Below are 12,356 nucleotides of genomic sequence, written 5' to 3'. Positions count from 1 at the left end.
TGGTTAGAAGCATGCACAGCGTGTGGTGGTAGCTGGATCTCAGTCATCGAAGGGCCCTTCAAAAGCTTTCTGAGGCTGTCATCACGGCGGCAGTGGCCCTCTCTGGAGAGGCTGTGCCCCAGTTGTAGGTTCAGATCAACTGTCCCTCCCACCCCCAGGCCACATGGCCCCACCTTTGAGGGTGTAGACCTAGAAACAAGTACTAGGTCTGCTGAGATGCCTCCTTCAGCGAACTAAGCTGGGACAAGACAGCCAGTGCCATGGTTTGAAGGTGTGTGTGCCCCCAAATTTGTACGTTGAAACCTTAATGCCAAGTGTGATGTGTTAGGATTGGGAGGTGCGTAGGTTGTGAAGGTAGAGCCCTCATGAATGGGATTAGTGCTCTTTAAAAAGAGGCCTCCAAAACCAGAACTAAAAGAGACACATGTACCCCAACATTCACCACGGCGCTGTTTACAATAGCCAGGACATGGAACCAATCTAGACGTCCATCAGCAGATGAATGGATAAGACAGCTGTGGTACATATACACAATGGAATATTACTCAGCTATAAAAAAGAATGCATTGAGTCAATTCTAATGAGGTGGATGAAACTGGAGCCTAATATACAGAGTGAAGTAAGTCAGAAAGAGAAGCACCAATACAGTATATTAATGCATATATATGGAACTTAGAAAGACTGTAATGATGACCCTATATGCAAGACAGCAAGAGAGACACAGATGTTAAGAACAGACTTTTGGACTCTGTGGGAGAAGGTGAGGGTGGGATGATTTGAGAGAACAGCATTGAAGCATGTATGTTACCATATGTGAAATAGATAACCAGTGCAAGTTTGATGCATGAAGTACGGCACTCAAGTCGGTGCTCTGGGACAACCCAGAGGGATGGGGTGGGGAGGGAGATAGGAGGGGATTCAGGATGGGGGGACACATGTGCACCCATGGCTGATTCATGTCGATGTATGGGAAAAAACCACCACAATATTGTAAAGTAATTACTCTCCAATTAAAATAAATAAATTTTTTTTAAAGGGGAGCCTCCACAGCGCCCCAGCCCCTTTTGCATGAGGCCACAAGTCTGCAGACTGGAAGAAAGCCCTCATCGGACCATGGGGTAACCTGATTGCAGACTTCCAACCTACAGAACTGGGAGCTGTACATTCCTGGTGTTTATAAGCCACCTAGACTGTGGTGTTTTCTTATGGCAGTTCAAAGCACTAAGAAAACCAGCAATGCCTGCCCCCTCTGAGCCTCCACTGAAAGATCATCTATTCACCCAAGAAGAGTTCTGCACTCGGGAAGAGGAAGGCAGCACTCCACACCCGTGGTTGTTCACTTAGAGCAATCATTTGCTTTCAGATCGTGTCTATTGTTTCAGAAGGAAAATATGGAAAACACAGAAAAGTACAAAGAATATGAAGCCACCTGAAGCCTCACCACTCTGAACTATAAATGGCTACTGAAGAAGGAAGAAGCCCGGCCAAAGGCTGGCCTCAAGCCTCACTCCTTCACTGGCACTGTCACCTTAGACCAGTAATTTGACTTCTGGGGACCTCAGTTTTGTCATCTTTGAAGGGAGGCCATTACATGGATGAATTCTAAGGTCTTGTGTTTTGGAGGCTCTTCACCATCTCCTGGAACATCCTGCCAGATGTCTGGGGTCTGCTGCTGGCAGAGGGCACTGCTGAGTGTGGGGTGCAAGAGAGCTGGGCACACCTTGATCCCATCATCAGGATCCAGAGGCCCCTGGCTCTTATGTCTATGAAATGCAGAAAGCATCACCTGCCTTCTCCAGCACAAAGTGTTCTGTCAAATGAGCACATGTCCTTAGGGGCATCTAGAGAAGAGTGCAGCCCTTAAAAATACGCAAACAAGAGAATGGTCAGATCATGTGAACAAGTGAGTCGGGCCGCTAATGCAAAGTAGGGCTTGACTCTGGTATCCATCCTGTGCGCACACAGAGATGCCCTAATCACCATAATCAAGAACTCAAACAGGTGAATGGGAAACAAGAGAGGCAGTTTCAGAGCCTGGCTTTCGGTAAATGTTAGCATGACAGCCGCAAAGCAGGCAGTGCTTCGAGAGCAGGTGGGAGACGAGGAGAGGTTTCCTGGCCCCTGCCCTTCACCTTGGTCACTGACTCAGTGTGAAACAGCGCCTGCAAGGAGGAGGAGGGTTCTCATCCTAGTTCACAGATCAGCCTGCGGCCACAGTGGGGGCAGTGAGTTGAGTTCAAGGCCAAGGATGACTAAACAGCCTCCTCAGCATTAATAACAATAATACTTGGCATTTATCTAGTTCTTTATGCTTTCAAAGTGCTTTATAATCATTAATTAGTTAACTAGCACTCACCAGTACCCCTGCTGTCTGCCTGCTGTGCTGAGCAGACAAAAGAGCTGGGCGGGACCTGCTGGTTCGAAGGGGGGACTGCAGAGGCAGGGAAAGTGAGGGCTGGGGCTTGTGGGGTGAATGGGGGCTGCTGGTATCAGCATCAAGAACTAAATTTGGAAGGAGACGGTTATGAATCAGTGTGAACAGATGTGGGCACGTTCCTTGACAAGGATATCAAGCACACTAGCAGGGATGTGACCTGCATTTGGACAATGGGATTCAGTCCTCGGTAGGTTAATCACGATGCTTTACTGGGGGCTTAGGATTTCCCTAAAATCAGATTGTTCCAGCCCCTGCCGAGTGAGGTGATACTGGATATGGGATGCATCTGTGCCCTTCTGTTCTTCCAGGCACTCATGGATTGGGGCACTGTTGCCCCAATCGGTTCTAGGGTTCTGCACGTGGCCAAGATCCAAACCTGCTGGAACTGTTTATCCAACTTGCCCTGGATGTGAGATTAGCCTTCCTGCAAAGGGTTAAAAGCAGGGTGCCTCCTGGAGGCTCAACAGTGATCCTGTTGCTGATGGGGATGGAAATGGCAGAAGGTGGGGTGAGGTGAGCTTTCTCTCCTTCACCCACATCCTGAACTTTAAATGGTGGCGGGGAAAATCACTATGAGGCGTCTGGGACTAGATAAAGCAGCAGAACCCGCAGGTGTAGTCCAGGGAGCTGTGTGTACCAATCGTCAGCTCCCTACTTACATGGAAATCTGATAACTGTTGTACTTAGAGAGTAGAAACCAAAGTCATATGCCAAATAAGTGACCAGAAGAAAGCGATTAGTCATCTTTCTTCATGAGTGATCACAATACTTCTGAAGCTTCTCCACCTGTAACTTGCAATTTAGGGCCTTGTGTTAATGACAGGGTAAGCATCTCTTATTGATCTCCAGACTCCTTAGTAAATTAAATGGCAGGTACACAAAGAGGTGAGGGACAGGAGTGTGGCAGCAGCCTCACAACACTTGCTCTGTTAGAACAATGTCCCGGTAAAGCCTGTGGGTCTCTGGGCTGCCCTGGAACCCCAGAACCGAAGCCTGTGGCTGGCAGAGCCTCCTGGGGCCAGTCCCTTGTGGTGAGATACGCATAAATCTGCCGATTAGCCTTGATTTATGGTCCTCCTCACAGCCTGGGGCTGTACCTTGTCAGATCTCAGGAACTAAAAGCGAGGCAAGGGCTTGGCTTCAACTTGGCTGGAAGACCCAGAAATGATAATAATAATTAACACAGCCAACTTCCACTTGCACAATAAACAGTAATTAATGCACACAGCAGCCCAGGGAGGTATCTAGATTTGGATTATGAGCCTTAGTTTTCAGACAGGGAAACTGAGGCCACGAGGTTAAATGGCTTTTTCAAGGCCACACGAGGACTCTGTATCATACCAGAAATAAAATTTGGGCTTCCCTGTCTCCTAATCTGAGGCCTGGATCATACCTGTCTGTCAACAAAGGCTTAAGAAAATCAAACTTACACACACACACACTGCAAAAAAAGGCATTTTCCCAGAAGTTCAGGAAAAAATGATACATGAACTGTGGCACCGATAATATCTAAACCAGATGATTACTGGAGGTGCTGTGTTCACTCTGTGACGAAAGGCAATATGTCCCATATTTAACTGCATTTGAATGCATTTAACTGCATTTAATGTAAAGTACCCTGGAGGAGGCCATGGCTACCCACTCCAGTATTCTTGCCTGGAGAATCCCATGGACAGAGGAGCCTGGCAGGCTACAGTCCATAGGGAATGCACAGAATCACAGACACGACTGAAGCGCCTTAGCACACGCGCGCACACACAGTTAGTCTGATATACTTCCTTTCTTTGTTGCAGTTTGAACTAAGGAGGTGATACTCTCAGGTGACTCAAATGCTCCCAGACACTGCCTCCCGAAGGCTCAAGCCTCTGGGTCTTCTGGATCAGTGTCTGTCCCCACTGTAGCGCCTGCATGCTCAGTCGTGTCTGACTCTGAGACCCCATGGACTGTAAGCCACCAGGTTCCTCTGTCCAAGCGTGGCATTTCCCAGGCAAGAATACTGGAGTGGGTTGCCATTTTCTCCTCCAGGGGATCTCCCCCGCCCAGGGATCGAACCTGCGGCTTCTGCATTGGCAAGACAGTTTATCACTTAAACTATCTGGGAGTTGACAGGGATAGTTAATATAACTGTCATAAACTAAAGAACTGAATGTTTTTCCAATAATTTGGACACTGCATGGGAATCACTTATCCTTATGTTTACCTTGCCCTATTGTTGCCTGAGTATTATAAAATTTATATGAACTTAAAACCCCCAAATGTCACTTGTACAATCATTCAAAATGGCCTCATTTGATCTCTTCTACTCATTATATCTAATAATTGATAAATTCAGCAAGGAATAAACAAAATACAACTACAAAGCCAGTTATTTTCTCAAGGAAGATATTTTTTAGTGCAGTTGTCAAAAGAATAACCTTATTCTAGCATCTTAGTTGTCAGTGACAGAAACTCCATTCAAATTGGTTTGGATGGAGAATTCCAGGGATGGCTTCAGGTACAGTGGGATTCCTATAAGCAAACAGTGTCACTGGCACCTGAGTTTCCCGATCTCCCAGCCTGACACAGGGCTTCTCTGTGGGGGCAAAGGTGGACACTTGGATTCAGGCTGACTTCTCCCGGTGGAGCAGTCCTGCAGGTAAAGTCCCTTCTTTACTGATAACACAGGCAAAAAGCCTGGGACTGACCGTGGCTGGCCCACGGACCCGCCTGACCCTCTCTGATTGTCTAGGTCTAGGTTACATGCTCACTCAAAGAGCCAGGGCATAGAGGTGGCCCATCACATACCACTGGGGTCAAGGATGTGGGAGAAGTGGTTCCCCAAAAGAGAAGTGGGGCACTGTCTGCAAAAGAGGAAAGGATGTAAGGAAGTTGAAAGCAACAGGTCTCAGGAAGTCCCTGGCAGTCCAGTGGTTAGGACTCTGTTCTCACTGCCGAGGGCCCAAGTTCAGCACCTGGTGGGAGAACTAAGATCCCACAAGCCATGCAGCACAGCAACCCACCCCCACCCCCCCTCGCCCCCCACCAACCCCCCAAAAAGCAACAGATCTCTACTACCTCCTGTGTAGAAATTTAAAAGTCTACATTTTCCCATACACAGTAACAGGGTATTCTTTAGATGTGATATCCATTCCCACTCAAAACCCTGGCTGCAACCTCCAATACTATTGCTAAGGGACACTACCACCTCGAGGAACTTAAAAGCAAACAGGATTCTCCTGCTAGTTCAGGTGTCTGCTCACATCCTGTTCAGATACTTAAGGTCGTGGGCCTCAGGACCACACTCCAGAGTTGGGACAGGGAGCCAGTGCTGACAAGAAGGCAGAGAGCCTGCCAAGCCAACAGGCGCCTCCTTGCCAAAGAGAGCTGGCAGATAACATAGGCCTGGTGCATCTTGATTTTAATATAACATTGGATAAAATATTTTCCAGTTGGCTTCTGGATCATTTGGATTTTCATGAGGAATACAGATAACTTTTGTGATCAAAAAGAAACCCCCCAAATCTACAGAACATAAAGATGAAGGGAAGTGGGTAGGATGAGAACAAGACAGCTAGAGTGGTGTGGGGCTAGTTGAACCCCCCAGGTGTGAGTCTGCACCCAGAGCATGTTACTTACACGCTCATATTGAATGTTAAATTGACATTTAACTGAAAGACGTCCTGCTGTGGCTGAGCTCGTGTAACCACATTCTCCTGCCCTTGCGGGCCACCCTCCCCTGAATAACCCATGTCAGAAAACCCAGCTGTGTCCCCATTCCACCTCTTGCCTTCTGAGGACTCCCGAGGAGTGTGTCCTGGTCCCCAGATTTGTCTGGTCATTTCTTATTGTCTCTCACTCTTGGTCAGCACCAGCTGCCTCGGTTACCCGCCAAGGACCCTCAAGGTTCTCCAAAACACAGTGAAAACAACAACAGCTTAACAGCATTTACTGAGAACTCTGGCCTAACACAAAGGAATTACAGAGCAGAAGAAGAGACTTCAAGTGGATATCAGCTGCCTGAAGTGGCACTGGCCTTCCTCATCATCACTACCTTTCCCAGCCTCCTCTCACTAAAGCACTGTTCCACCACACGTGACCAGGATAGATCATCTCTCCTGGAAGGTTGTCCCATAACATCTAGCCCTATACTTGATATCTTTTTAAAAAAAAGAAAATCATCATCAAAGTGTTCCTTCCAGAACAAAGGACAGATTGACTCCAAGAGCTACTTTCCTAGAATGCAAAAGTCACTCACAAAACCAAAATGAAAATGTCTTTGTTTCAGCCATTTCAGAGTCCAGACTCAACCTTCAGTAACAGGAAAACAATGGCAAATTTGAAAATAGAAGTTTTGGTCCCTTGCATGTTGGGTTTAAGACCAAGAAAGCATACTTGTCAAATCTGTGGAGAGCCGAACATGGAAAGGATGGCCTCTGTCCCAGAATAAAGATCTTGACAGATCATAATGAACCAAGTCAAAGACAACACACCGTGTCTCCAAGCTGAAGAGATGAATGGCTTGAGTAGAGACTGGGAGAGACTGTGTTAATTTCAGCTTGAGTTGCTAAGTTGTGTCTGACTCTTTGCAATCCCATGAACTGTAGCACTCCAGGCTCATCTGTCCATGGGGTTTCCTGGGCAAGAATACTGGATTGGGTTGCCATTTCCTTCTCCAAGGGATCTTCCTGACCCAAGGATCAAACCTGTGTCTCCTGCATTGGTAGGCAAATTCTTTACCACTGAGTCACCGGTGAAGCCTGCCAGTGAAGCCCAACTTCAGTTTGGGACGGAACAAAGAACCATGAGGTGTAACTGATCACAGGTTAGTATATGCCAACCATGTGGTCTATTACTAATAAGTGACAAGACTGACATTGTAGCAGAGTGAACAGGTGTGGTCAGATCAGACCACATCTGAGGTACATCAGTATTTGTCCAAAGGAGGGTGCTCAGCAGATGAGGGTTTATAGATTCTGTCACGCAAGGTCTCAGGGTGCTTAACCTGGAGCAGAGAACTTGGGTTGAGTGGTAGAGATGACACATGGGAGTCATGTCAGATCTTTAAAGGACTTAAAACTTGCTCTGTGCTGACCCAGTTGAGTGCAATGAGAAGCAGCTGGTGAAAGTTACAGGGATGAAGGCTTTCGCTCAAAGGCTCAATATTAAGAACTTGCTTATACTTAGAGGGGCTGCTTGGATCCCATGGCTGGAGGCAGAGACTGCATGATCCCCCTGGTGGTTGCCTTAGTGGGACTCCTGCCTGCACGGGAGGTGACACAGATGACCTCAAAGTCTCTTCCTACATCAGAAGAATAACCCCGAGAGGAAGAAAGTCAAGAAGGTGTGCTCCAGGCCCTCTCAGGTTACACACAGGAAGCACAGTGCTAGGGCAGAGATACGTGTGGGGGGGCCTATGAAACTTTAAATATTTTTCTCACATTCAAAAAAAAGAAATTTTTCGGGCCCACAAAAGTCAATTAAATTTGGTCTAAAAGAGGAAAGAATGTTGCAGAATGTAAAGTTACATTTAAAATATTTTAATATTGACATGATGATGATGGGAGGGGCTGACAAAGGCCCCAGGGCCCAGGGCCCTCAGAGGTCACAGCGTGGCCTGGGCCCCTGGTACGAGGCCCCAGCTCCCTCCAGGGGTCCCCTTTTGGCACAGGCCCCTCCAGCTGTAGGTTGTTACCTACAGCCCAACTCCTGACCCACCCACCATTCTGTGGATCTGGGGATGATCTCTGCTGTTTAAACAAAGAAGGACATTCTTCGTGTCAGAGGCAACCACTTGGTCCCAGCAAACTAAAAGAAAACAGAAGATGGCTCTTAACCACACACATCTTTCCTTTGCTTCCTCCAAAACACTGAACAACAACCAGCTGCCAAATGTAGCGTTGACGAATTGGGAATACAGAGCTGCATTAAGTCCTCTCCCTGGCCCACCTCTACTGTCCAGGCGGGAGGAAGTTGGGGACTCAGCACTGGCCCTGTGTACTTGCTTCCCGCACAGAGGGGACTCCATGGTATCACATGCCCTGAGGCACACATGTGTTCTCATTTTGACTGGCCTGGAGGTAAAGTGATGTCTCAATACTCTGTATGGAACTAGCACAGAAAGAAAACGCTGTGCCCTTATCTACCTTCCCCTACCCTGGAGCATTTTCCTCTGTCCAAATGTATGTCTTTCCCAGTGCTCTGTAACTGTGGTTTTTAAAAACCGTGGTAAAATACACATAACACAATATTTAACAACAAAAGTCCATATGGTCAAAGCTAGAGTTTTTCCAGTAGTCATGTAGAGAAGTGAGAGTTGGACCATAAAGACGGCTGAGCACCAAAGAATGGATGCTTTGAAACTGTGGTGTTAGAGAAGACTCTTGAGAGTCCCATGGACTGCAAGGAGATCAAACCAGTCAATCCTAAAGGAAATCAACTCTGAATATTCATTGGAAGGACTGATGCTGAAGCTGAAGCTCCAATACTTTGGCCACCTGATGTGAAGAGCTGACTCACTGGAAAATACCCTGATGCTGGGAAAGATGGAGGGCAGGAGGAGAAGGGGACAACAGAGGATGAGATGGTTGGATGGTATCACTGACTCAATGGACATGAGTTTGAGCAAACTCCAGGAGATGGTGAAGGATAGGGAAGCCTGGTATGCTGCAGTCCACGGGGTCACAAAGAGTTGGACATGAATGAGCCACTGAACAACAACAACAATTTATCATCTTAACATGTGCAAGTGTACAATTCAGTGGTACTAAAAGTATTTATAATGTGGTGTAACCACCATGCTATCTACACCCAAACCTTTTCATCATCCCCAACAAATATTCTGGATATTATTCTGTACCCATCAAACAACAACTTCCTCTTCCCCATTCTCCCAGCCCTTGGTAACTACCATTCTATTCTCTGTCTATGAATTTGCCCATGCTGGTTTATCTTGTATAAATGGCATCACACAATATTCATCCTTCTGTGCCCGACTTACTTCACTGAGCATAATGTTTTCAGGGTTCATCCACATGTAGCATGTGTCAGAATTCCATTCCTTCCCATGGCTGAATAATATTCCATTCTATGGATGCACCATATCTCTTCATCCATTCACCTGTTCAGGGACACTAGGGTTGTTTCCACTTTTTGGCTATTGTGAGTGATGATGCCACGTGTATGGATGTGCAAGTCTCTTTGCAAGTACCTGTTCTCAATTCTGTGGGATATGCGCCAGGAACAGAACTGCTGGGCAGCATGGCAGTTCTATGTCTAACCTTGTAAGAAACTGCCAGTTTGTAATCGTGGTTTTGCTTTTCACAAGATCTCTTCTTTGTCATCATTAAAAGGCTGCACTTTAAACATTCTTGGACTTGTTCAACTTTGGCACCAGTCTCATGCCCAGTCACTTTTCCAGAACTACCACCTTCACTATGTAACTCTATGAGTTTTCCCAATTCACACTTGGGATTCTTCAGCACTTTTACTTTTCTAAAGAAGACATCATGGAGGAGATAAATAGACTGGCAAGTCTTTTCTATGTCTTTTCCAATGCTGTTCGGAATCAATTTACTGACCACCTCTTTGCGGTCATTTGTACCTCTCAGGTTGTGATTTCCATCACCTTTGTGTGCATTTGATGCACCTACTGGTGCTGGGCATAAGTGGTCTTCCAAATCTGACTGTTGCATTTTTTAGTATAACCTACACAGAACAGATGAAACAAGTAACCATCGGTCGTCTTGACATCAATGTGAGCTTCAATCATGGTCTGACATTTTTTGACCACGGAGCACATTTCGTCTTGGGTAAGATCCATGTCATGGAAGTTAATCAGGCAGATTTTTTCCCTGAACATCCTCAGTAATTGGCTTGAATTTCCTAAATGCAACTTCATCATTCTGCAGATCAGCAAGACTCAATTCAAAAATATAACCCTTGAGGCCATCAGATGCAATTTTGGTTCCTTGAGTTCCAATGGACTGTGTTTTCCCAATATTTCTTATATTGAACATAGCTGGTGCTTTCACATCATACTAATCTTTCCTAGAAAATGGGTCAACCATTTTCTTCTTGGCTCCCTTTTTGCCTCCTTTTGTATGGCGCTTGTTCTTGACAACTGCTATGGTGCCCCTGAGCCAAAAGGGTGGAAGTGCAGCTCAAGTGGGAACTTAGGCCCTGTAATCATGTTTTGATGGGAATGCTCACAGGTAGATAGCTTTCTTGAGTAGAGATGGTTGGGACGTTTGACCTGGGAGTAAAGGTGAATAATTGCTTTGACATCCAGGAAAAAGGACCCAAGAAAAGCTTGGCTATACCTTAGGCACTCTCTGGGCCACAGTGCTGACAGGCCACCCCAGATACTTTCCTTGTCAGGGTGGTTGTCACAAGGACAGAAACTGGAAAACCATTTGACAAATGCAATTACTCACCACTGTCCCACGATCAGGCAAGCACAATACCACTGGCCGTTACCCAGGACAGGGAAATGGCCTCCTCAGAATTTTGCATAAGGGCATTCATTTATATATATATATAAATTATAAAATATATGAACATAAAGAGTACATAAGTACATATTAAATCATAACAAAATTAGTGCCATCACATCTACCACTCAGCTTAACAGATAGAACATTACTGAAGAACATTTTGAAGTTCTGCGTTTATCTGTTCCCAAGCACATTTTCATTCTCCACCTCACAGGTGACCTGAATTTAGTCTGTAACTTTCTTTTCTTTCTTTATAGTTTACCATGCACACATAGAAGACTATATTATAATACATTGTCCAATTTTGCATGTTTCTGAACCTCACATAAGTTAAAACATCTGGATTTATTTTTCTGTGACTTGCTTTTTTCATGCATCATTATACTTTCAAGACTCTTCCATATTGAAATGTGTAGCTGTAGCTCATTAATTTTCACCGCTGTGTTGTGGGCTCCATTTTATGCCCATCCTTAATGTATTTATCTATTCAACTGGAGATGGGCTGTTTTAGTTATTTCCTAAGAGCTCATTCTAATCAGGGTTTTTATCCTCACAGTAATTAGCACTAAAAGATTTTAATTGTCTGTCTTCCTACATGTGTAGATTTTCCTCTAGAGTGTTTAAATATGAAGAAAACAGGTACAATGGCCCTTTTTTGTTGTTGCTGGATTAATAAATGTTGAGTTGTCCTACCCCATCACCCCGCGCTTTTTCTGAGCACTGGCTCTATCTGAACCAGCAGCCATATTTATAACCACAACCCCATCTTCCCATCAGAGCTGATTGGGCCAAAGGTAGATACATCTCTCAAGCTGGGCCAATCAGATGCTCTTTCTTCTGTTACCAGAAGAGAGTGGTCTTTGTTTCTTTGCTGGTTAGCCCTGTGAAAGTGGAAATTTGGGAGCTTGGATCAGCTCTGCTTTCCCCTGCATATAGAGGGGAAGGGGTAGGACAAGGGGAAGGGTTAAGGTGTAAATGAGATGTCCAAAGAGGATGGACAGTTTTTTTAAGGAGGGGATGCGAGGTGGATTGAGAGACCTAAAGCCTCAGCCTCAGCACTTTGCCGAGACTTGGCCCTTGGGTCCCTTGAGGTCCTCTGCTATGTCTTTACAATAAATTGATCTTTTTGAGTTAAATTAGTTTCAGTTGTTTTCTATTACTTGTAATCAAAGACCTCAACTTTTCTGTTCAATTTGCTTCTTCCGAGCCATTCAAAGGAATTGGCAGGGCTGTCACGGACCCCCTATTAACCCAAGTGAGTTAAATTCTTTCCCTGCTTAACAAGAGATAGGAAATTCTCCACTTCCAGAGTCAGTCAGCTTCAGGGAGCTAAACAATGGAGTGGAGAGTTAGCTGCTTGCTAGTTTTATGTCAACAAGGTATAAAGTAGCTATGATAGTTTTATCTCGACTTATTTTGACCAGCTCTTAGAAATGACTGTAGAATCT

At 45.6% G+C, this 12,356-nt stretch overlaps 1 protein-coding gene and 1 pseudogene across 3 annotated transcripts in view; both read right to left on the bottom strand.

Annotated features, from left to right (window-relative positions):
* ATG5 (autophagy related 5) overlaps nt 1–12,356 on the bottom strand; it is a 195,133-nt gene that overhangs the window by 37,108 nt on the left and 145,669 nt on the right. The window lies entirely within an intron of this gene.
* On the bottom strand, nt 8,621–11,654 carry LOC110128478 (small ribosomal subunit protein eS1-like; annotated as a pseudogene).

This window comes from Odocoileus virginianus, chromosome 19 (assembly GCF_023699985.2).
Source record: "Odocoileus virginianus isolate 20LAN1187 ecotype Illinois chromosome 19, Ovbor_1.2, whole genome shotgun sequence".
NCBI classification, from domain to species: Eukaryota; Metazoa; Chordata; class Mammalia; order Artiodactyla; family Cervidae; genus Odocoileus; species Odocoileus virginianus.
The sequence above is the reverse complement of the archived record's forward strand: the minus strand, read 5'-3'. Positions and strand labels throughout refer to the sequence as shown.